We start from the raw sequence: 23,534 nt of genomic DNA on the forward strand, positions 1-23,534 counted from the left end.
TGAAGAGATAAAGAAACTGAACTACAATGATGAAAAGACATAGAACAGATACAAGCAAGCGCCAACGTCTTGGCACCAATTCGAGTGGAGATCTGCTTGCCGAATTGGATGGATCAGATGGATGGATGAGCTTCCCTCTCAAGCTTACTCAACCGGTAGCAGGGTTCTCAGCACAGAGCTTCTTGGCGGGTATTCGGCAGAATAGAACTGAGACTCACCTCTCAGCCTTGTCTCGTCTTCTTCCCGGATTTCTTCAGTTAAGCACCCAGCTCAGCCTTCTCTCAACACTTTAGCAGCAATTAGCCCCGTATCCAGTAGCATAAGTTTTCTTTGAAATCTATGGGGTATTTATAGGTGAGGATCTTTGACTCCGGCTTTGTGGTCCCCACTTGTTGTTATGGAAATTCCAAAGATGGAGGGAATATTATTCCTTCTGTTATGCAATCAAACTGTCAATTCTGCACAATTGTCAGTTGTACACGTGTCTCCATCCTCCGCTTTTGCATTACTCAGTTGCATCTTTTGATCGTGAGTTCGCATGCGGTGTTGCTTTTTATTACCACATGCGGTTAAAAGTCAGCTCTAGATCGACTGTCGCATTGCGTCGTCATTGCGTTAATCTTCTCTTCATTGTTGATTGACGGGCGCAATGTAAGAAACATGCGTTGATCAGTTCTTCTTAAGCCTTGAGCGCAAGCGGTGACTTGGTTTCCTGCAAAACAGAGTAAAATCTCCTTTTCTTCCATCTTAAATATGGTAGTGGGTGTAATTGCCGTAATTCATAATTATTGTATTTTGAAGCTAATTTTCATACAATTGATGCACATTTACTATCTTTTGGCCGCAATATCTAAATAAGGCAGTATAAATAACTTGTATTTCTACAAGTTTTCTACACGAACACCGTGGGGACGAAACCACCACTAAAGTGCCCCGGGTATTCTCGGAGTGAAAACCCAAAGGGTGGGCTTTGGTGAATTTGGCAGAGGAAGGAGGAAACACAAATTGTGTAGGCGATAAGCAAGTGGGAGGGTAAACAACGCTATCGCATAGCAGAAGTGCTTATTGTTTAGGAAGAGCTACATGATCGTGTAGGATTTACTGAACGATCGATTAGGAAAAGATACACGATCACTTAGTAAAAACGGCACACTATACGATCATTTAGAGAAGCTATCCAATCGTTTAGGCGACATTGTGCAATCGTTTAGTGTGAGTAGGATGATCGTTTAAGCGGGAAAGAGCTATCGTATAGTCTCTCGATTTTCTTAAGCGATCGCTTAGAATTCTCTAACGCGCACTTCACGAAATCTTTTGGGCGAATGACGGACTTAGCAAAAATGAAAACTCTTTTCATTTTTATTTCATCGGTTACAATAATCGACTCATTCCCACTAACCCACGTCCAAACGTGAAAAATGGCTTAATTATCATATAATTAACCAATTAATTAATAAAAAATATAATCATATTATATTTTTATCCTATAGTTTGATATCATATATCTACTATAGTATTTTCTCCTCTACTTGATATAAATCATATTTATATCTAATTTCCTCCAAAATAATGTATCTCATACATTTAGCCAATTATATCATATATAATTAACCAGTCCAATTATATCATATATAATTAACCAGTCCAATTATATCATATATAATCGAACTTCCTCTTGTCGATTTGAAACTTTCAAATTAACCCAAATACTGGTTCTCGACTTTATCCAAGCTACCCAGAGGACCTAGTGAACTTGTGGCTCAAAGCTCCAACGATACCTGAATAGGTGACTAAACTCTTTAGCCACAAGATCCACCATCTGTTAACTGTCAGGCATTCCACTAAAGACGAACAGTTGAACTCTTCTTACTACAGATATATTTCTGTGTCCATCGGATATAACCAATCATGAGTACGATGACCCTTCACAAATGCTCGTAAGTATAGCTGGACCAAATTATCATTTTCCCCTGTAGTTACATCTCACTCCTTAAGTACCACTAATTCCTCTAATGAACAATACAACATAGTCCAACTATGTGTGAACACCTCTCGGGCCAACAGAAGGTGTGTGGCGCTACATCGTTTAAGCCCCGGAATCAGCCCTTAAGGGAGCTATCTATCTACTTACCCCTGCCTCGGGGAAGGAGTGAATTCCATCTTGTGTAGTTGAGTTCTTAGCTCCCAAATCAGACGAATCCCCAAAATGGTAGGTTTGAATCAGCGACCTGGCCACTGCACCCATACAAATCAAAGGACCACCCTCAATGGCAGAAGTTCCCAACTCACTCAGGATTGGGTCATGTTACCTATGGCCATCCTAGTGAAGTGAAGTCTTTGTCATGAACGGTGTTATATAACAATACTTTAACACTTCGTGGTCAGGTTTTATACAAACTCTTTGTATAGTATGCCCCCGCTCGCATGTCCCCAACACGAATGATCAGGATCAGACCATCTGTGATAAGTCACAACACTTGTGACCATTCCACAAAGCGGGCCGCATCCGTAGCATTACCAGGATAAGGTTTCCCTCCTATATCCATATACTACAGACCATTTTGGTTATCACTCAAGACATGATCCACTTATATGTCACCACATATATGCTTGAGTCCCATATAGATAACCAGGGATTTCATGTTTATTGGTTTGTGGTAAAGTAAATAAAACAAGCAACCGAGCAAAAATACAAGATGTGAAGTAAATATCATATATTAATAACACAAGTGTTCATACAAACTGTTTATAAACTACAGGGCATGAGACTTTAGGGCATCAACCCCAACAATATTATGTCCACTCGATACAACCATGATTAGTAAGTTAACCCTTCACACGTTGTTCGTAATAATGGCTGGGTCAAATGTTTGTTTTACCCTTGAGATTATCTCTTGTTTCTTAAGTCTCATTGATCCTCTAATGAACAATTGATCTGAGATCCAATAAACAAACTGAGTCCTTCTCAGGCCAGTGAGAGAGTGGGCCCCTTGTTCAAGATCCGAAGCCAACACTTAAGGGAATAACCTCTCTACTATCCTTAAAAGTAGGTAGGGCTGAATTTCTTTTTGCACCCTATGTTCCTAACTATCTACCCAGTCTTATCCCTGAAATAGAGGTTTATTGAGACGACGTTATTGAGCCAACCCTCACCTATGAAAATCTAAGGATAATCCCGAATAAAAAGGAGTTCATAGTTATCTCAGGATTAAGGTCAAGTTACCTAGGTCATCGCTTTGAAATAGTCAATCTTAAACAGTAAACAGCGTTATAAAGTGACTGATTTCGTGGTCTGATCTTGTACAAACCCATTTGCACAGGACGTTCCCACTCCTCATGTCATAATATGTAAGAATTAGGATCACTTCGTTTGTAACACTTTACAACTCTTTGTAATAACTATAGAGTAGGCCGCATCCAATAGTGTTACCAGAATAAGGCACCTAACCTTATTCATATACTATAGATCATTTTGACTATTTACTCAAACCTGATCCACTTTTATATCTCCACATAAAGTTCAAGTGCTCATGTAATAGTCATGGGTCTTTTAGGTTTATTGGATTTCTAATAAGCAAAACATATATTCAATAACAACTTATTGAATTTTCAGAATAAGTTTTATTGTTTACAAACCACGAATTTTATGACATAAAACCCAACAAATACTTCATGATCTGGCCTTATACAAACTCCTTTGTATAGGATGCCCCCGCTCGCATGTCCCTACATGAATGATCAGGATCAGACCACTGTAGCAAGTCACAACATTTATAACTATTCTACAAAGCAGGCTACATCTGTAGTGTTACCAGGATAAGGTTTCCCTCCTATATCCATATACTATAGAACCATTTTGGTTATCACTTAAGACATGATTCACTTGTATGTCTCCACATACATGCTTAATTTACAAACGACAACCAAGGATCTTAGTTTATTGGTTTGTGGTAAATCAATTAAAACATCCAATGTTCATAGACAAAAGTGAAGAAAATATCATATATTATACATCACAAGCGTTTGTTCAAAACTATGTTTACAAACTACAGGACACGAGAGTTTAGGGCATCATCCCCAAACTATTTCCTTTCAGGCATGGAATTACTTTGTCTAAGGAACAGTGTTCTAAGACACCTCAAGAGGTTGAGGATATGAGACGGATTCTCTATGCATCTGTCGTGGGTGATGTATGTGATATTATGTACTAGACTTGACATCTACTATGCAGTGGGGATGTTAGTAGATATCAGTCTAATCTAGGATTAGATCACTGGATAGTCGTTAATAACATCCTCAAGTATCTACGGAGAACTAAGGACTACATGCTTGTGTATGGTTCTAAGGATTTAATCCTTACATGATACACAGACTCTGATTTTCAGCCTGATAGGGATTCTCATAAATCTACTTTAGGATCAATGTTTACTCTTAACAGAGGGGCAATAGTATGGCAAAGAAAGACCGAGGAAAGCGCGGAAGGGTCAATAAATAGGCAAAGAAAGAAATTCGTTGAACGAACTATAATTTCATCATCCGGTAATGAAGATAACAAAGATAAGTGGGAGAAAAGGATGAAAGTGCTCTGGAAAGGTAGATTTTTTAAGAAAATGGGTTCTCTACCAAATGAGGAGAGCTCCCACCTTATATCATTCATGTGATCGTCCACTACAAATGAGAGTCTCTATGCGAGCAGCCGATGACCACTAGCATAGCTTTGGTGAAGGAACTTTATAGAGGGATGTAGGCAAAGAATGGTATCTCTGCAATTAGTGGGGTGCATGTAGACTTCTCAGCCAGTGCCATAAATGTTGTATACTCAATGCCAGATGAATATGAAGAGGAAAGCTTCATGAGAATGTATGCTTCATCTGAGGAGCATGTACAAACTACGTTGCGCATGGTTGGAGCATTTGGAGCTGAGTGGGTGTTATCATCGACTCGGTGCCGCACTCTATGCCTAGGATACATAATGATTGCTTGGCTATTTGGCTCTACTTCTTCAAGCACTAAGTCATATGACACCACCATTTCTTTGGAGCACATGATGCTCTTATACAGTATTAGGATGCAACTTCCTATCAACTTGGGAGGCATTATAAATCAAAAGATAGTTGAGTGCGACTCTAGAACAAAGGGGTGGTTGTTCTTTCTTTCTGTTACTGGTAAGCTATGTGCACAGGCTGGAGTGGTGGTAGATGTGGTGGAGGAATGCTACCGAGTATAGTCGGCTATTGATGTTGGCCTGATTAAGAGATTGTAAGGAAATATGGCAGCCTAGAAGGGCAAGGCAACAAAGTATCCAACTTCCCTTCCTTTAGATAAGGCAACTCCATGTGCAAGTTATGTGCAACCCCCTCTGATGATGCCCCATTCTCTCCACTAGAATCCTGTAATCTAGCAAACTCTAACCTTAGTTCCTCCCTCGACTAGTCAAACACACCCCTCTCTTGCTTTTACTGCAACTTCTGTACCTGCCTCTATTGTTGCTACAGTAGATGATACACCAGCAGTGCCTTCATAATAGTTGTATGGTTCAACACCCTAGCTGTTCATGCCACCACTATGGTAGGATATATGGCTGACCATTAGAAAAGTTCATAGAGCAGTCCTGTGCTTACAAGAAATATGCTAAGGAGAGGGATGAGGCTTTCCAAAAATTCCTTATCTCTGCTAGATCGGTATATTACCATGTTGTTCATGTTGGGGTTGATGTTCTAAATCTTGTAGGGTTCTATAGTTTGTAAACTTTGTATGAACAAACACTTATGTGATTAATAATATATGATATTTTTATTCGAAAATATGTGATATTTTAGTTGCATTAACCACAAATCAATAAACTAGCATCCAAGGCTATCGTTATAACTTAAACATGTATGTGGAGACATACAGGTGGATCATGTTTAAGTGATAACCTAAATGGTCTGTAGTATATAGATAATGTTGGGTACCTTATCCTGGAGACACTACAAGTATGGCCCACTTTGTAGGTGTTACAATTGTTGTAAAGTGCTACAAATGATCTGATCTTGATCATTCATGTATTATACATGCGAGCAGGGATATTCTATACAAAGGAGTTTATATAAGACCAGACGAAATGATTAGTCTTATTATATAACGTCGTTCATAATAGAGACTTTCATTTCACCAGGATGACCATAGATAACATGACTTTAATCCTGAGTGAGTTGTGAACTCCTGCCTATGAGAGCAATCCTTTGATTTGTATGGGTGAGAGTGGTTAGATCGCCGACTCAACAAACCTACCATTTTGAGGATTCATCTGATTGGGGTGTTGGGAACACAGTTACACAAGATGGAATTCACTCCTTTCCCGAAGTAGGGATAAGTAAATAAATATCTCCCTTAAGGGCTGATTCCGGGTCTTTAACAATGTGGCACCACACCCTCTTCTGGCTCGAGAGGGGTTCAGTCATAGTGAGACTATGATCTATTGTTCATTAGAGGGATCAGTGGTACTTAAGGAGTTAGATGTAACTATAAGGGCAAAATGGTAATTTGGCTCAACTGTACTTACGAGTAATTTGTGAAGGGTCATTGTACTATTGATTGGTTATATCCAATTGAAACAGAAATATATTTGTAGTGCAAAGAGTGCAGTTATCGGTATTTAGTGGAGTACCCGACAGTTAACGGATGGTGAATAATGTAATTAACGAGTTTAATTAATATTCACATACTGTTGGAGCTTCAACCTACAAATCCATAAGATCCCCTTGGTAGCTCAAAATGATTTAGTTGAGAATTAGTTTTTGAGTTAATTTGAATTGTTCAAATTAATAAGAAGGAATTTAATTACTTATGATATAATTAAATTGATTCAATTATATATGATATAATTGTCATAATGTATTTGATACATTATTATTTGACTGGAAGAAATAAATATTTGAATGAGATTCAAATAGTTATTAAAATTTAATATAAATATGATTTATATTAAATGCCATAAAATAGAAAAATGAACTATAGTTTATATTGTATATGATACAATATTAAAACTATAGATTATGTGTTATATTTGATATAATATATAGTTTAATATAAATAAGATATAATAAGTTGGTTATCATATTTATTTATATTAATTTTATTATTTTGGATAATTAATCCTCTTTTCTCTCCAACCAAATTAGTGGGTGGTTAAGTAGTTTTATGGCAAATAGAGTAAAAGAATTATTTTCTTTTCTTCCTCACAGACACGGTTTTTAGATCTACACGATTGAAGTTTGCTATACGATAGAGAGCAGAAACGTTTTGTATCTTCTTCAATCTTCTTCCTCTTTCAAACTCAAACTCACCCTCCTAACCAAAATAGTCAGAGTCCACAAGTCTTGGACTCTCACCCTGAGTATATCGAAGGCTCCTAGTGGTTGTGTCTTCTGTTTTGGTTCGAGGTTTCTTGAAGAGGGTCTTCAAGCTTGTTGTTGTTTTTTGTGTTCGTGACAGTTTAAAGGTTTTACACGAAGAAACGTTCTTCAAAGGTAGAATCTTTTGAACTTTTTTTCTTTACAAAAGCATATTGTAATTTATTTAAGAATGCATATCTTGTATGTTTGCTGTAAATTTGTCTTTCAATCAAAATGGAATTTGGATGATTCGCTTCTGCTCAAGGATCTCTTATAAACGAGTTCTTTCAGTTCCTACTTTCCCATATCACATCTTTCACGACCTTGTGGATGAAATAAGATGCAGAAGTTAATGATGATGCTCCATCTCATTGGGGGAGTATCATGTTCCTTTTTTTGTTCTTTCTTTGATAATATTAGAACTCATTTTATTTTAACTTTGTTTTTAGTTTCTTTTATGTGCAGTTAAGTTAGCTTTTTCTTTTGATAGGTTAGCTTTATTTGTTATGCTGGAATTATGTTTATATGGCTGGCATTATTTATAAATAATTTGAAGCACATTGTTAGTTTGTTGTGCAAAGTAGCTTTTGATGATGATACCTAGGGCATATCTTCTTTTGCATATCTTGTGTTCAACCCCAAGAGAGTACAAAACCAAGAGTTTTACTTTTATCTATTTGTGCAAGACTTCTTTAGGTGAGTTTGTTGCATGTCCAATGTTGGAGTTAATGCCCTACATCTCGTAGGTTTTGTAGTTTGTAAAGTTTGTACAATTTATTTAATAAAATAAAAAGTTATTTATTTTATTCGACATTTAGTTTGTATTAACCCAACACTATAAACTAAGATCCAAGGTTATTTTATGTAACTTAAACATGTATGTGGTTAACTTACAAGTGAATCATGTTTAAGTAATTACCTAAATGGTTTGTAGTATATGGATAAGGTTAGGTACCTTATTCTGATGACGCTATGGATATGGCCCACTTTGTAGTTGTCACAATAGTTATAAAGTGTTACAAACATTGTGATCCTAATCATTCATGCGAAGACATATAAGTGAAGGTATCCTATAAAAAGAGTTTGTATAAGACCAGACCGTGAAATAATTAGTCTCTCTTTATAACGTCGTCACTTGAAGAGATTAATATTTTAATAGGATGACCATAAGTGACTCGACCTTAATCATAAGTGAGTTGTGAACTCCTGTCTATGAAGGAAATCATTTGATCTGTATGGGTGAGAGTAGCCAGATTCGTCGACTCAATAAGCCTACCATTTTGGGGATTTGTCCGAGTAGGGAGCTAGGAAAACAACTACACAAGATGGAATCCACTCCTTTTCGTCTTGAGGGCAGCAAGTAGATGGAGTGCCTAGTAGCTAATTCTGAGTCTTAAACAATGAGGTCTCACCCTCTCACTGGCCCGAGAGGAATTAGTTTATAGTTGGACTATAAAGTATTTGTTCATTAGAAGGATCAGTGGTAATTATGGAGTTAAATGTAATTACAAGGGTAAAATGGTAATTTGACCCAATTTTAGTTACGAGCAATTCATGAAGGGTCAACTTCCTATTGATTGATTATATTAGACACAGAAATATATCTACAATACGAAGAGTGCAACTGCAGGTATTTAGAGGAGTGACCTACATTTGATGAATGTTGATTAATTTAATTGAAGAGTTTAGTTAATTAATCTTGTATCATTTGAGCTTCTAATTTGTAGGTCTATAAGGTCCCTCTGCTAGTTCACGAAAGATAAAACTGTGGGGATGAAAGCCCTATCGTAGTGGAAAACATAAAACCAAAACTCATTATTAATTTGGGATTTTTGAAATACCCATATACTGGATAATTTAGAAATAATATAGAGACCAAATAAAAACAAAAATAGTCTACTATAAAATTAGAATATTAGTTAAGCATGCTAAAAAATCATAGAAAATGGATAGAAGACCTTTATCTTTGTAGAACCAAGTGAGAATCCAATTCTTTAATTGGGATTTTAGAACACCACCAAAAGAGCAACCTTCCTATACTCTAAGAATCCTCTGGTAACTTTTGTCTTGTAAGAACCAATTGAATTGGGAAAAAGAAAGGGAAAAGGAGGATTTTTTTTTTTTTTTTTAAGAAGTAAAAAGGCCATAACTACTTTTTATCAACCAAGATAGAGAGAGAAAAACGTGGAACCACCCACATTTTAGAAAACTCCCCTACGTAAGAGTTATCTAATTAATTAAATTATTAATTAATTAATTAATTAATCATTAATTAAATCTAATTTAATTAATGATTTCATTTAAATCATATTAAATGAAACATCTCATAATTTTAATTCAATTAATTTAATCAAATCAAATTACCTCAAACTGAATTATCTCCAAATTAAATATCAAATATTTAATTTGGCTTCATATTCAATTGTATTTCTCTCATAACCTATAGTTTTAATGTGTCTCAAATACACATTTATTTTAACCTATAGTTGAATATGAATCCAATTCATTAATATTTGAACTTCTTCAAATATTTAATTCTCCTATAAATTAATTTTGAATCATATCCAAAAATAAATTTATATTATAAAGTTTAATTAAAATATAAACTTTATATTATAATATATCATTATACAATATATTATTTTCCTAAGTGAATTTGAACATTTCAAACTCTATCCAAAGCATAGTTACCTCAATTCCCTTTACGAGCTAGGAAGGCGATCACATGAACTTACAAATCAGAAGCTCCAACAATATGAAGACCCTTAGTTGCACTCTTCTCACTGCATATATATTTCTGTGTCCATGGATATAGACCAATGATAGCAAGTTAATCCTTCACGAGTGTTGTGAAAACCCTAGATGGAAGCGAGATCGTTTCTCAATTTCAAATTTACACAAAAAAATAAAATTCACCCTATTATGCATTCTACAAAGATAAATTACAGCATGCACAAAAACACAACGGAGAGGAAGAAAATAGGGTTTAGATTTACTAACCCTTGAAGTCACAAATATTCACGTATTCTTTTCCAATTGGTCACGAACACTACAATCTCCTTGGATTACAAACAGAAACAGCAACACCCAAAATAGCTACCACCACAAAAGAACCTTCTGTATTCTTCTAAGAAGTTGAGAATTACAGAGAGAGTTGTGGGTTTCTCTGATAATTTTTGGTGAGAGGGAGAGAATTTTGTTAGATGAGAGAGATTTACACTACAAGAGACCTTCACTAGAATATCACAGACCCTTTACGCATCTCTTGGGAAGAAGATGAAAAAACTATAACTTTCATCTTTCCCACAACGGATATAAAGAGAAAATAGGGAGGGGGTTATTCCCTCATTTAATTTTAATTCATAAAACAAATAACATTTAATATACATATATGATAACCAACTTATCATATATTATACATTAAATTATATGTTATATCGAATATAACACATAACCTATAGTTTTTATATTGTATCAAATACAATATAACCTATAGTTAGAACTCTCTCAATAATATATGAAATTTAATATAAATCAAATTTATATTAAATATATGAATCCAATTCATATAGTTAATATTTGAATCATATTCAAATATTTATATCCTCTCAAATAAACTTTATATTATAATGTATCAAATACATTATTTAATTATATCATATATAATTAATCCCTCAATTAATTTGAACAATTCAAATTAATCCAAAATGAATTCTCAATAATCTCAATTGAGCTACAGAGGGGACCTTAGGGACCTATAGATTGAAGCTCCAATGGTACTTGGATAATTAATTAAACTCCTTTAATTAAATTAACTTACTTTCATTAACTATCCGTTACTCCACTAAAGACCGACAACTGCAGTCTTTGCACTACAGATATATTTTTGTGTCCATTGGATATAACTAACTAACAGCGTGATGACCCTTTACAAATTGCTTGTAAGTACAATTGGGCCAAAATTATCTTTTTGCCCCTGTAGTTACATCTAACTCCTTAAGTACCACTAATCTCTCTAACGAACAATAAGTCATAGTCTAACTATGAGCAAACCTCTCTCGAACCAAGAAAGAGTGTGGCGCCACATTGTTCAAGCCTTGAAATCAGCCCTTAAGGGAGCAATTTATCTACTTACCCCGGCATCAAGGAATGAGTGAATTCCATCTTGTGTAGCTATGCTCCTAGCTCCCCAATTAGATAAATCCCCAAAATGGTGGGCATATTGAGTCGGCAAACTGGCCACTCTTACCCATGCAAATCAAAGGACCGCCTTCATAGGTAAGAGTTGACAACTCACTCAGGATTCAGGTCATGTCACTGATGTGTTAATTTTGTTGAATGAAATTATGGATGATATGCGTTGATGGATTGCATTGTGCACTCAAGTTTCCCCAGTGGAATTCAAGTGTAAATCCTCTGAGTTGCCTGGTAAGTCCAGGGTCGAACACACGGATTTGTGAAAATAGTTGCGTTAATAATGTTTATGAAAACTCTGTGGTAACCAAGTAAATAAATAAAGTGTGGGTGTATTGTTGCGTTGATGAAAAAGAAGTAAATAAAGGCGGCGGATTTAAGAAAGAGAGTTGCCTTGATATATGCAATGAGTATGTGATGAATGGGTTGAGAAGATCTTTAGCTAGCATTACTCGGGAATGCGTCAAACTTTATGATCATGTTACAACCATGCACAGCAAGTCATTTCCCAATGTAAATGCGATGCTCCTAAGTCTAGGATGCATGTGTTGAATGTAAAATATCCACAGAGCTTATCCCTAAGTCTCTACTCTTGTCCTATGCATTGATGCAAAATACATGAAAGCAAGGTAATCGCATACAATCATATCTTATTGCTAAGATGCATGTGATGCGTTAATAACAAATAGTGCTCATTCCTAAGTGCCTATCTCTCGTTTATGTGTTCTAATCTGGTTCTTCCAAACCTAGATTCTGACGTGACCTTCCCAAGTCTAGATCCTATCCTTAGACTACCCTCCCGAGTATCTCTAATAGACGAATGAAGCATACATAAACAAGATAATCACAAAGAATGAAGATTCCCTACTTGTGCTAGCTAAATGCTTCTCAACCCATTCAACTGATTTAGCTACTCATACGTGAATTATAGAAAGTGAACAGATACAGAGAAAGATGTTCCATTCTTATAACTGAATTGAGTGCAAATGATAATGGAAAATAAAGGTAGAGAGCTTGGTAGCAATTCCTTGCTGACCAGGCTTTTTACACTGAATCTCTATTCTGATCTATAAATTTTCCCGCTTCCGTAGGCGTCGGCCCTCTCTCTATCTTGGAGCTTCCAGTGCTTTTCCAAGCTTGCCGGAACGATCTATCGACACACCTTTTTCCTCGCGTCCGCCTTAAAATGAAAGAAGACTATGGATAGGGACATGAACTTGTAAAATGATGAAGTAATCGACTGCTTAACCCCTTCTCTGAAGAATGCACTTGGTATTTATAGGGCATCAAAGGTGAAAGGCGACTTCTCTCTCCCGGTTGTACAGATGGGACAGATTTAATTCCTGACTGATGCGCCGGATAATTGTCACTGATAAAGAAAGCTGGATGTTACTTTGTGATCGTTAATGGAGGTCAACTGTAATTGGATCAGACTGTGTCCAAAGCTTTCCCTGTCCCATTCGATCTTCAATCGTACCTTTCACCCGGTAAATGCCAGTGTTGCAACCCTGACCACTCTCCGCGATTCTTCTTGGGCACCATGTTTGCAACATGACAACAAAGTCTTGCGGCGAAGTTGCGGCTCGACAATGTATTCCTACTCGCACGCACTCTCTGCATGTGCGTTAACGCATTTTCTGCACAAAAATGTAAAAGATAACTGTTTAATGTTGGAGCATAAAGCCGCATTATTATATATGCTTAATGGATGCCAATTAACATATTTCATCACACCTATTCTCAACATGATACTAATCATTAATTGATACCTGAATTCTGACTTTCAGTACCCGATATTGAAATTCAAGGAAATCAAACTCGGGTCAGTATTCCACTTCTGAATGAGGAGCAGTTTGTGGTGGAAAGCATCAAGCAGAGTGGTATTAAATGGACTTCACAATGGATAAGCTGAGTTGGTAGATCGGCAAGATGGAAGAAAACAAATAATTAGTATGTGCTCAGAAAGTTCTTGACAGATTAGAAGTAGTTTTCTAACATGCAACCTGTCTGTCTCACTTTGCCTTTTGTGACAAACAGTGGAGTGAGGTTCTGCAAATATCAAAAAGGACCAACGGAAATCATAAAAGGGGAAATCATATCAAACAAGTAACCATCTCATCAGGAGAATTGTACACGGAGGAGCCATATTGTCACTCAGATTGCTTCCCAAGACCACTATAGCTGATTCTTTACGAGGCCTCTCGCTAAAGTGTTCAAGGGTCAATATAGGACTAGTCACTAGTTTTGTATCCACTAGGGTAATGGGAGAAATTTATGGATATTGTGAATGCCCTAGGTTATGTATTGTACATTTATTCTCTCCATGTAAACTCAATTGTATATATTTGTATATCTTGATCCACTAGAGTTTTTTAGTCCAATGGGAAGTATTGTTGGTTTTATATCCTAAAATCGAATTTGTAAACTGATAAACATTATTCTAATTATCAATAATAGTTGATTATTGATCACAAATTAGTAATGGAAGTCTAAATCCATAAACTAAGAACCCATGACTATTGTATGAGTAATGACTTTATGTGAGACATAAGAGTGGATTAGGGTCGAGTAATATGTCAAAATGTCTATTGGTACATGAATGAGTTGGGGTACTTATTACTGTAACACCATTGGATGTTGCCATAATCTGTAATTGTTAAAAGGTTGTAAAGTGCTACATACGATGTGAATCCCTATTCGTACATGTTTATGCAGTGCAGGAGGGAGGCATCTTATGCAATGAGTTTGCATAAGATCGGACCAGAATGAAGTCACCTTACTTATAATTTGTTGTTACTATTAAGATGACTATTCACCTAAATAGTACCTCGATTTTTAATCCTGAGCTAACTATGAACCTGTTTTATTCGAGATTTGCGCCCTTAAATTGCTAAAGGGTTGGCACAACGGCACTCTAATAAGATCTCATTTCAAAGGGGTAAATCGATAGATAGCTGGGGACATAGGGTGTAAGCAGGAGTTAAACCTACCATGTTTAGGTAGAGAAGGTTTTCTCCCTCAAAGTACTGAAGATCCATATTTGAACATGGGCCCCACCTCTCACTAGGCTGAGAGAGTTTGGTTTGATAGATTGAGGATAACACTAAGTTGTTCATTTAGCGAGGTCAGTAGGGTATTGAGAATAAGACGTAATCTCAGAGGTAAAACAATATTTACCCAGCCATATACGAACAACGTGTGAAGGGTCGACTTATCTGATATATGGTTAATCATGTGGAACATAACTTATCTACAGTGAGGGGGTTCAACTATGGGCTTAGTAAGAGTGACCCATTAGTTACAAGGAGATTATTTGGTTTATGATTTAGCATTAATTGATTCGTTTGGAGCCTATGATTGTAGGTCGTTGAGGTCCCCCTACTAGCTCGTAACGACTAAGTTATGACTACATGATAAGTTAATTTGAAACATTCAAATTAGAATTTAAAAGAATTAATAATTATGCTGAGATATAATTATATGTTTAATTTTAAATACGGAATAGGAGAATTTATATATTTAATATGATTAATATAAAAGATAATAGTTTAAAATAATTTAATATGGTATTAAATTATAAGTTTATTTTATGTAATTACTATTATGAATTAATTAATTTTTTATCATTTTTAAAATCAAATAGTTTTTTAAATCCAAATTTTATTGTTTTGGATAAATTGAAAAGGGAAAAGAAAACTAAAACACAAATGGAAAAATGGTGTTCATTATCCATCACTTACTAGCCACAGTATAGCAGATTTGCCTTGTTCTTCAAGATGAGCTGCAACTCATGAATCCTTCTTTAAATGTTGAATCAAATATAATGAAAGAAAGATTTGGAAGTGAAAATGGGATGCATGAACAGAATTTTGAGAGAAAAATAACGTTTCGAAGGAATGTTTCTTTACAACAAATGGTTCTTGAGTGAGCTTTCTCCTTATCTATTGATTCAAGCTGTTTTGAGTCCCAAACTAAATCTAGAGCAACCAAAAATAGTAGAGGAATCTTGAAGTAGGTTACAACAAGATATGGAGAAGATTGCAGCTGGAGAACAGAAGCTTTGGAAGAGTTCTAAAGAGTTTCTGGAAACCATTTTTCTGCAGAAAACATGCATATATTATGTCAAACATTGTGAATTGAATGCTTGATTCTTTGTTCTTGACTCCGTGCAATGCTTAGATCATCATTTTGAATGCTAGATAATGTGCTTGTGATTTTCTCTTTCTTTTTTTTAGATGTGTAGAGAGAAGAATTCAGATTGAAACATTTGAGATATTTATTAATTAATATTTTTTTCTTTGTTTCCTTTGTTGTCCACCTACCTATTCTCATATGATGCGTTGTGTATGTTTTTTTCTTATTTCATATTTCTTAAATATTTTTATATGAACATTGGAGCCACTAAACTTAATACATTCTTCAACACACGATAAAATTGATATCACTGCATAAAATTTTCTTCTCAATTATTTGTACTTAAATTCAAAAGATAGAATGTGAAAGAAGCATTATCTATGCCAATACTTTTATTTTTTGGGAAATTAATTTCAATGGTAAATTATTGAAAATATTTAAAGATGTAAAAGTTATGAAGATTGTAAACAATAATAGATCTGATAGACACTGATAGACTTCATATCAAGTTATCACATAGTACTGATAGACAAATAGAAAGAAGTTCAGTGTCACCTCAGATACTAATCATTGTAGTTACACTCTAAAATTTTGCTATATTCTATATAAAAAATATTTTGGTTCTTTTTCTATATTTAAAAACACCCTCTTTTTTTTATATTAATATATAGAAATAATCAGTGCATCAAGGCTTATGGAATTTTTTTGTTTTTAATACAATTGTTATTTTAATATATATTAAACAAATATGGGTAGGGCTGAAAAAGATGCAAAATAGATTTTTTTAATCGTGTACCTGTCAAAGTCACGATTAGCTCTAAATCGTGTACCTTGACGTACAGAGTGCTCTTATCTATAACTGGCATGCGCAAGATACTGCCAATGTGGTAGTCATCGGCAGCGTGTAGACTGAGGTAATCGTGTACGGTACACTTACTCAAGTCGTGTTAACGTGTAATCGAATTTACAGGCTCAAAGTCGTGTACGTGTAACGATTTCGTTCTCGATTAAACCGCAAGCCCTTCTCCTTCTCCTCCATTCGAAACCATCTGAAAACCTCCGCGGGCGCCCCTTTTTCTCTTGTTGCTCGCCACCGTGGAGTTGCGATCTAGCAGCACTGCGGACCCGGTGAGTTCGACTACCGAAGGATTGGTTCTTCAATTCAGAAGTGTTTTCCTGTTTAACTGAGGCTAAAGTTTTTTCTTTAATTTTTCCAATATAAGCTGTAGTTTTTTATAAAAATGATGCGATCAAGATTTAAAGAATGTATAGTTTATGCGATAGCCATGATTTAAATGTATAATCTTCATATATATTGTTATGTTTGCATTTGGTTGAACTAAATGTGTAGTTTCAGATCATGATTTTATTTTTGGATATAGTGTTTGAATCTAGAAATTAATTTTGTTGACTATCTGTTTAATGAATTAATGTTGGCTATTTAGTTGGGATAATTTAAGGAAAATATATGTATATGATCATAAAATGAAGATTGCTTTCATGATATATTTTTTGTTTGCATTTTGTCTGAATTAATGTATGGATTCATCGGATATACTATTTTGTTTTTTTTGGGCGCGACTGATTAAAATGTATTAAGTTTTATGATCTTAAGTTTCGGTTGATTTAAATGTATATATTTTAGAAATCTATAGTGAGTTGAAATTATGAATTGGATTTTGTTGCGGGCTAAGGGAGCTTTGACATTATTAAAATTTTTTTTGGTTAATATAAACAGTTGAAAATGCATAAGTAATAATGTGATCGTCTGAAGATTTGTTATATTCTTGAAACTAGAAATATGGAACAAGTGATATTGTGTTGAAGTGTTGATGAATTATTAGATACAAGTACGTAAAGCTGGGCGAGATGATCTTGAGGTTGGTAATGTTCACCAGCACAATATGATTCGGAAATTACAAATTCACCATGGTGAACTAGGGTCAACTTTGGAGGAATGAGTATATGTATCGTAATAAATTGGTAGTTTAAATACAGAAAGGAATAAATTGTTTAGATACTAAGAGATTTACAGCTTGCTAAAAAGAATATTGTGTGCAGAACACTCAGAGATTGATTGTATCGGAGATCAAGTCAAGATTTTGTATGTAGATGTAAATCATGGAGGATGGTTGTGATGGGAGGTTTATGGCAGTCGGGCAGTGAACCTCATCGGGAGTTGAAATCAACAACTTCAAGGGGGAACACTCATGTTACTTTCAAATTGGGACCAAGGATCATCTCATGTGAGGTTTGAATCATTGTTTTGAGTATGTGAATCAAAAATTTGGTTTAATGATGGATCTAAGATCCCCTGGGGTACTGTGGCCCGTACTTCAAACAGAGAATTAAATTACAATATCGGCTATAATGTTAATTATAGACGGGTATGGCAAGCCAGAGAAAAGTGTTGATTGTATGTGTTTGGTGATTGGGAAGAAGTCAGTATTCGAGAGCTTCCGTATTGGTTGATGTGCTCTTGTTCATGATACTTAGGAAAATGATCAGATTGGTATTTTCTCGTCTGGATGTGCCAGGTTGACGACTATTTTTTGTCGAGTTTTTGGTCCTCTCTCGCAACTCAGGCGGCCCTGCAAGAGAAGGGTTAAACATTGTAGGCATTAATTTTAGAATCAAATCGGAATTCATGTCTACGAAAGTATAGAGGGGGAAATTATTGACTGTCTTAATTACGATTTGCAAAACGGGCATATATTTCCCCTTTCTTTTTGCTATTGTTTGAAGGTGAAAATTCGTCCCTTCAATTGGTCATTGAGGTTTTTTGTGGGAATTGCAATGATATTTTACACAAAGAGAATGTATTTGCTTGATTTATTGATGAAAGGCATTCTTGCTGCAACTTAATATGAGGAAATTGGTTGAGAGTGAACCTAGAAGCGTACCATCGATATTGTCTTGCGCCATGTTGCCAGTAATTCAATTACGAATTAATCAAAGCAACTAAAAGAACTTTTAGTTTTAAGGCAAGAAATCTAAGGAATCAGAAGCGATGATCTTCTGTAAGCAGCAGAAGAGACTATTCCAAAATACAATCATGAGAATTAAGCATATGTATTTACAATCGATTTAAACAAACTAATTATACAATTTACAAGAGAAATTACGCATGAAACAAAAAATGTAACAGAAGGAAAATCGTACTGGAAAAGGCAGGAAGCGTCCACGGTCGATGGCGATCCCATCAAACAAACAACGACCACAAACTCGATCACATGACTGCGAACCAAGACACGGACATATTCACAGCTCATAAATCCTCGAAAACAGATCTCCTCAGATAGATCACTCCGCAAAACGTGAACGGTACTCGAGAGTGGACACTCGGAACGGTGTTCAAGTTGAGATCTGACAACGAAAAAAAAGTGCGAACCATTTAGGTATTGCCTCGAGTAGACTGTGTGTTGACGCCAATCTTAGAGGGTGGGCTCTGTTTGGACTATGGTGTGAAGGCAACGAACGGAGGAAACAGCGATCGCGTACACAATCTGGGCCAATGTGGGTAGAGAGTCAGAGACTATCGTATTAGTCTTGCCCATATCTTTAGATAAAACTAATGTGATATTTTTAGTCTCTAACGACTCTACAGCGATGTTTCTATACTTTGGCCAGTGATCTTATGCAAGCTATGCGAAGAAAATAAACTATCGCATACGATCATCTTTAGCTTGCTCTGCCGTCGTTTAGTCGCTCAGTGACGTCGTTCGTAAATTCTGTAAATTGTTTGAACCATTCCTGGATTCTCTTTTCGCTTCAGAGAAGGAAAAACTCAAATTTTGGATTCAAAACTTTTTTTGTGATAAAACGTCTCTTGAATCAAAAGAGGAACCAACTTATTCCTTTATACTCAATCGGTTCCCATGGATCCATAACCACCACTACTTTGGTTTAATTTAAAAAGAAAAAGAGATTGAATTCTGACATATTAATATTTTATTAATATAAATTTGGTAACAACTATATCATGACTATCCTTCTTAGAACCTATAGTATTTAATGTTTCAATCTCAATGAACATATACATAGTTCTTTTCTAATTTCTAGGTATTAATGTATATCTCATTTACGATCAGATCCCCACTAGATGTATTTCATACATCTATCGATATATCTACATTATAATTCAAATAATCTTGTTCAAATTTGAACATTTCAATATCATACTAAACTGATCCTTCAACTATGAATCGAAGTGACGTAGAGATCATGCTGTAGATCCGAAGCTGATTCCATACGGTACGTGAAAATAATAATAAACTTATAGTCACGGATTACCATCCGTTACGTGCGAAGCACTCTCGCCTTACTGAATCTCCCACTAAAGACGAAGAATCACAAGCTTAAAACTCTTATACTCACTATAGAATTATTTTGAAGCATTTACCAAATCATCCTGTGCGATCAAGTTCAGTTTCTCCATTGGTCGCTTTCAGTAAGTAACAGCTGGGTTAGATCTTATTCAATCGAGATCATTAATGGAATCCCTACCTGATAGTTTATTATCTAATGCTCCTTTCAAAGTGTTCAACTGATTTCTAATTGAAACATAATCAATACAGTCCTGTACTAATTGACTGAATCTTCTCTTCCAAATGAGAGTTGGTGGCCCTATTTCAATGCCCTGATCAATCAGCCCTTGGGAACAATCTCTCTCATTATCCCTTGCTTTGGGAGAAAGAAAGTGATTTCATATTGTGAATTTTTGAGTTCCAGCTCCAGTCAAGAGCAACACGTCCAATATAAGGTATAGACAATTTGAGTTGGATTATCGGGCCAACGTTTTCAACACAAAACATCATCAGGATAGGTCGTGCACTACTGGTCGTTTAGGTGAGATCAAGTCTCATAGTTCAACGGCAGATATATATGATGTTTAGTGCTCTAATTGGTCCAGGTCGTTATACAAACTGCTTATGGTAACGTATTCTCCTCTCACGTGTCCACATGAAAATGAGTCGGCCAATCTCTTTGTATAAGTTAAACTTACAAACCTCTACAAAGCCGGGTATCCGTAGTCTACAGATAAGAGTATTCACCGTTCTCCTATATAAGAAGCCGATTAGGTTATAGAATGATCCACTTGATATAGATCACATTACATGCTTAAGTCCACATAAGATAACCAGGAGCTTTATTTATTGGATATAAAGTAAATTCGACCCAGCGGGCAATTTTCTTTCTTTTTTAGATGTCAGATATTAAAATACACTTATTATTGATTCATTGAACAATTTGTTCTTTACAATCAATTGAGACCGCGATAGAATTAGGACCAGCCTAAGAGAAATCCACCAAAGGCGCAGTTATATCGGTGTAATGAGAATGGAAACAATTGAACCCATGAATGCCTTGATTCTTTTCAGATATTGACTGGAAAAATGTGTTGGGGTTGATGTAATAGTCTCGTGTCCTAGTACGTTTGTAAAAATTTGTACAAACAGCGTTGTGTTGTTAATATATGATATTAACTTCACATGTTGTGATTTTTTGCTACAGTTATCTGTTTTATTTGCTTTAAATCAAGACCAATAAATAAATATGTTATTAGTTTTATGTGACTCAAGATGTATTTGATAATGAGGAGATAGAGAGGTGGATATCTTGAGGTGATAACAAAAAATGGTCTATAGTATGTATAGATTGTGGGTAATGGAGGATAATATATGGTATCGATTTGAAATTTTAACCTATGTAAGCTACGCGATATGGTGCTCTCTTTTGGGGAAAAGGGGGGGGTCCAAAAAAATGTTGTGATCCGATGTCTGAATATGATAATTGATGTTGGGGAATACATCGGCGGGGGGGTCCAGATATACAACGAGTTTTGTATACAGACTGCATCGAAAGTGTAAACGTCATCGTTATATCTATCATCTCAGTCTTATTTTGGATTTCTTTCTGATGCTAGTTCTCTCGGACAGACTTTATCATATCTTCACTGGGATGCCAATAGTATATATGACCTACAACGCTTTGAGTGAGTGTGGGACTCATCTCGAGAGTGGTGGTTCTTTGTTTGTATTGGGTAGAGTGGCAAGTGCGTTCAACATAGAAATTTTTGGAGGGATTCGCTCTGATTGGGGCTCGGGAATAACTCAGCTAACATCAAGATGGAAATTGCACCTCTTTCCCCGAGACAAGAAGTATAGTTTGATAGATGGCTCCCTTAAGGGCTGATTCTGGGGCTTGAATCAATGTGGCGGTCACATTCATCCTTCTCAAATAGGCAACGAAGAGGAATGTTACCCTTTATCAAGTAGGAGTATTTGTAGTTGTTCCATAGAAGGATAGTTGGTCTTAAAGGAGTGAGATGTACTCTCATAGGGGCATATACGGTATTTTGGTCCAGCTATTACTCTACGTAGCATTGTGAAGGGTATCGGTACTCATAATTGGTTTATCAATGACAAAAATGATGATGGTGTGGTTAAGGAGAGTTGTGTTGGATCTTTAGTGAATCACTGACATATAAGGATGGTTGAAATCTCGTGGCTTAGAGTTTAGTCAGCCAATTCTGTAGTGCTATGCTTGGAAGAGCTTCGATCCCAGCAGGTAATTGGTCACCTGGGTAGCTTTGGATAAGTGACGAATACTGCATTGTTTTGGTGAATTTAACTTTTGAAATGTTAACATTGACAGAGGAGGTTCGAATTATATATGTTATAATTATTTATGATGGGTTACATTGTTTCCGACATATAATTGATTGGGCTAATGTATGCAAGATACATTCTTTATTAAGGAGAGGAAATTTAAGATAAGTGAGAGAATATGAATTGTATAATTCAAAGGTAGAAAAGTAAAAATACTATAAGTTAGCACATTTGATTAATTAACTATAGGGTATTAAAAATTACTCAGGATATAGATTATCTTGCCAATATTTATTAATTTTAATTGTTAATTGAATTATGATAATTAGTCCCTCGATAGTTTCACGTTGGGGTTATTCCAAAACGTGGTCGATAGATAGGCTATCATTAGAGGTTATAATGTAACTTGGATAGCATGAGTTAAAATGAAAATGGTTTTCATTTTAAATGCCGTAGTTCATGCGGAAGCCAAGGATTTCAAAGGGCGCGCTGGGAATAGAGAGTCGGGTTTATGTAAATGAGTAGCCTATACAGATAGTAGCACTCTACTTGCTATAACGAGTCTACTTGCGCCTAAACGAATCGACACATGTTTACCGATGGATAGCTTTCTAAACAATTCGTATAGTAATGCGATTTACTAAACGGATACGTGTAGCTTTTTCCTAAACGAATCGTTTAGTAAATTCTATTCACGATCGTTGTAGCTCTCCTAAAACGTAAGCGTTATTCTGCTGATTGGATATAGTAGATGGACGATAGTGCCGGTTTTTCCCCTCCCATCTTGCTTATGTCTAATTACGATCGTATTTCCTCCTTCCTCTATTACAAATTCATTAGACACCTTTGGGTTTCACTCCGAGAATATTGGTGTGCTTTTGTGGTAGTATCGTCTTATAGCGGCGTTATTGTGTTCGTGCGGTTGTTCGTGCTTGCTTTTGTTGAAGTTGCTTGCTTACATTTGGGCATTGGTAAGACGCATTTGGAGGGATTCGCGTGTGTTTGTGAGTGCTGGAGTTTCGAAGATGGTCTTCAACTGGGTCATGGAAGCTCTCATTTGTTAATAATCTGTTTAGCATGCCATCAATTGAGTATTTGTTTGGCATACTGTGTTGTGAATGTATAATATGTATTTCGGTCCAGTTTTGGTGAGATCGGAGCCGATCAACACGCTCATGTGGAATCTTAGAATATGAATGATATACTTCAACAATGGACC

This window comes from Benincasa hispida, chromosome 11 (genome assembly GCF_009727055.1).
Source record: "Benincasa hispida cultivar B227 chromosome 11, ASM972705v1, whole genome shotgun sequence".
Classification (NCBI taxonomy): domain Eukaryota; kingdom Viridiplantae; phylum Streptophyta; class Magnoliopsida; order Cucurbitales; family Cucurbitaceae; genus Benincasa; species Benincasa hispida.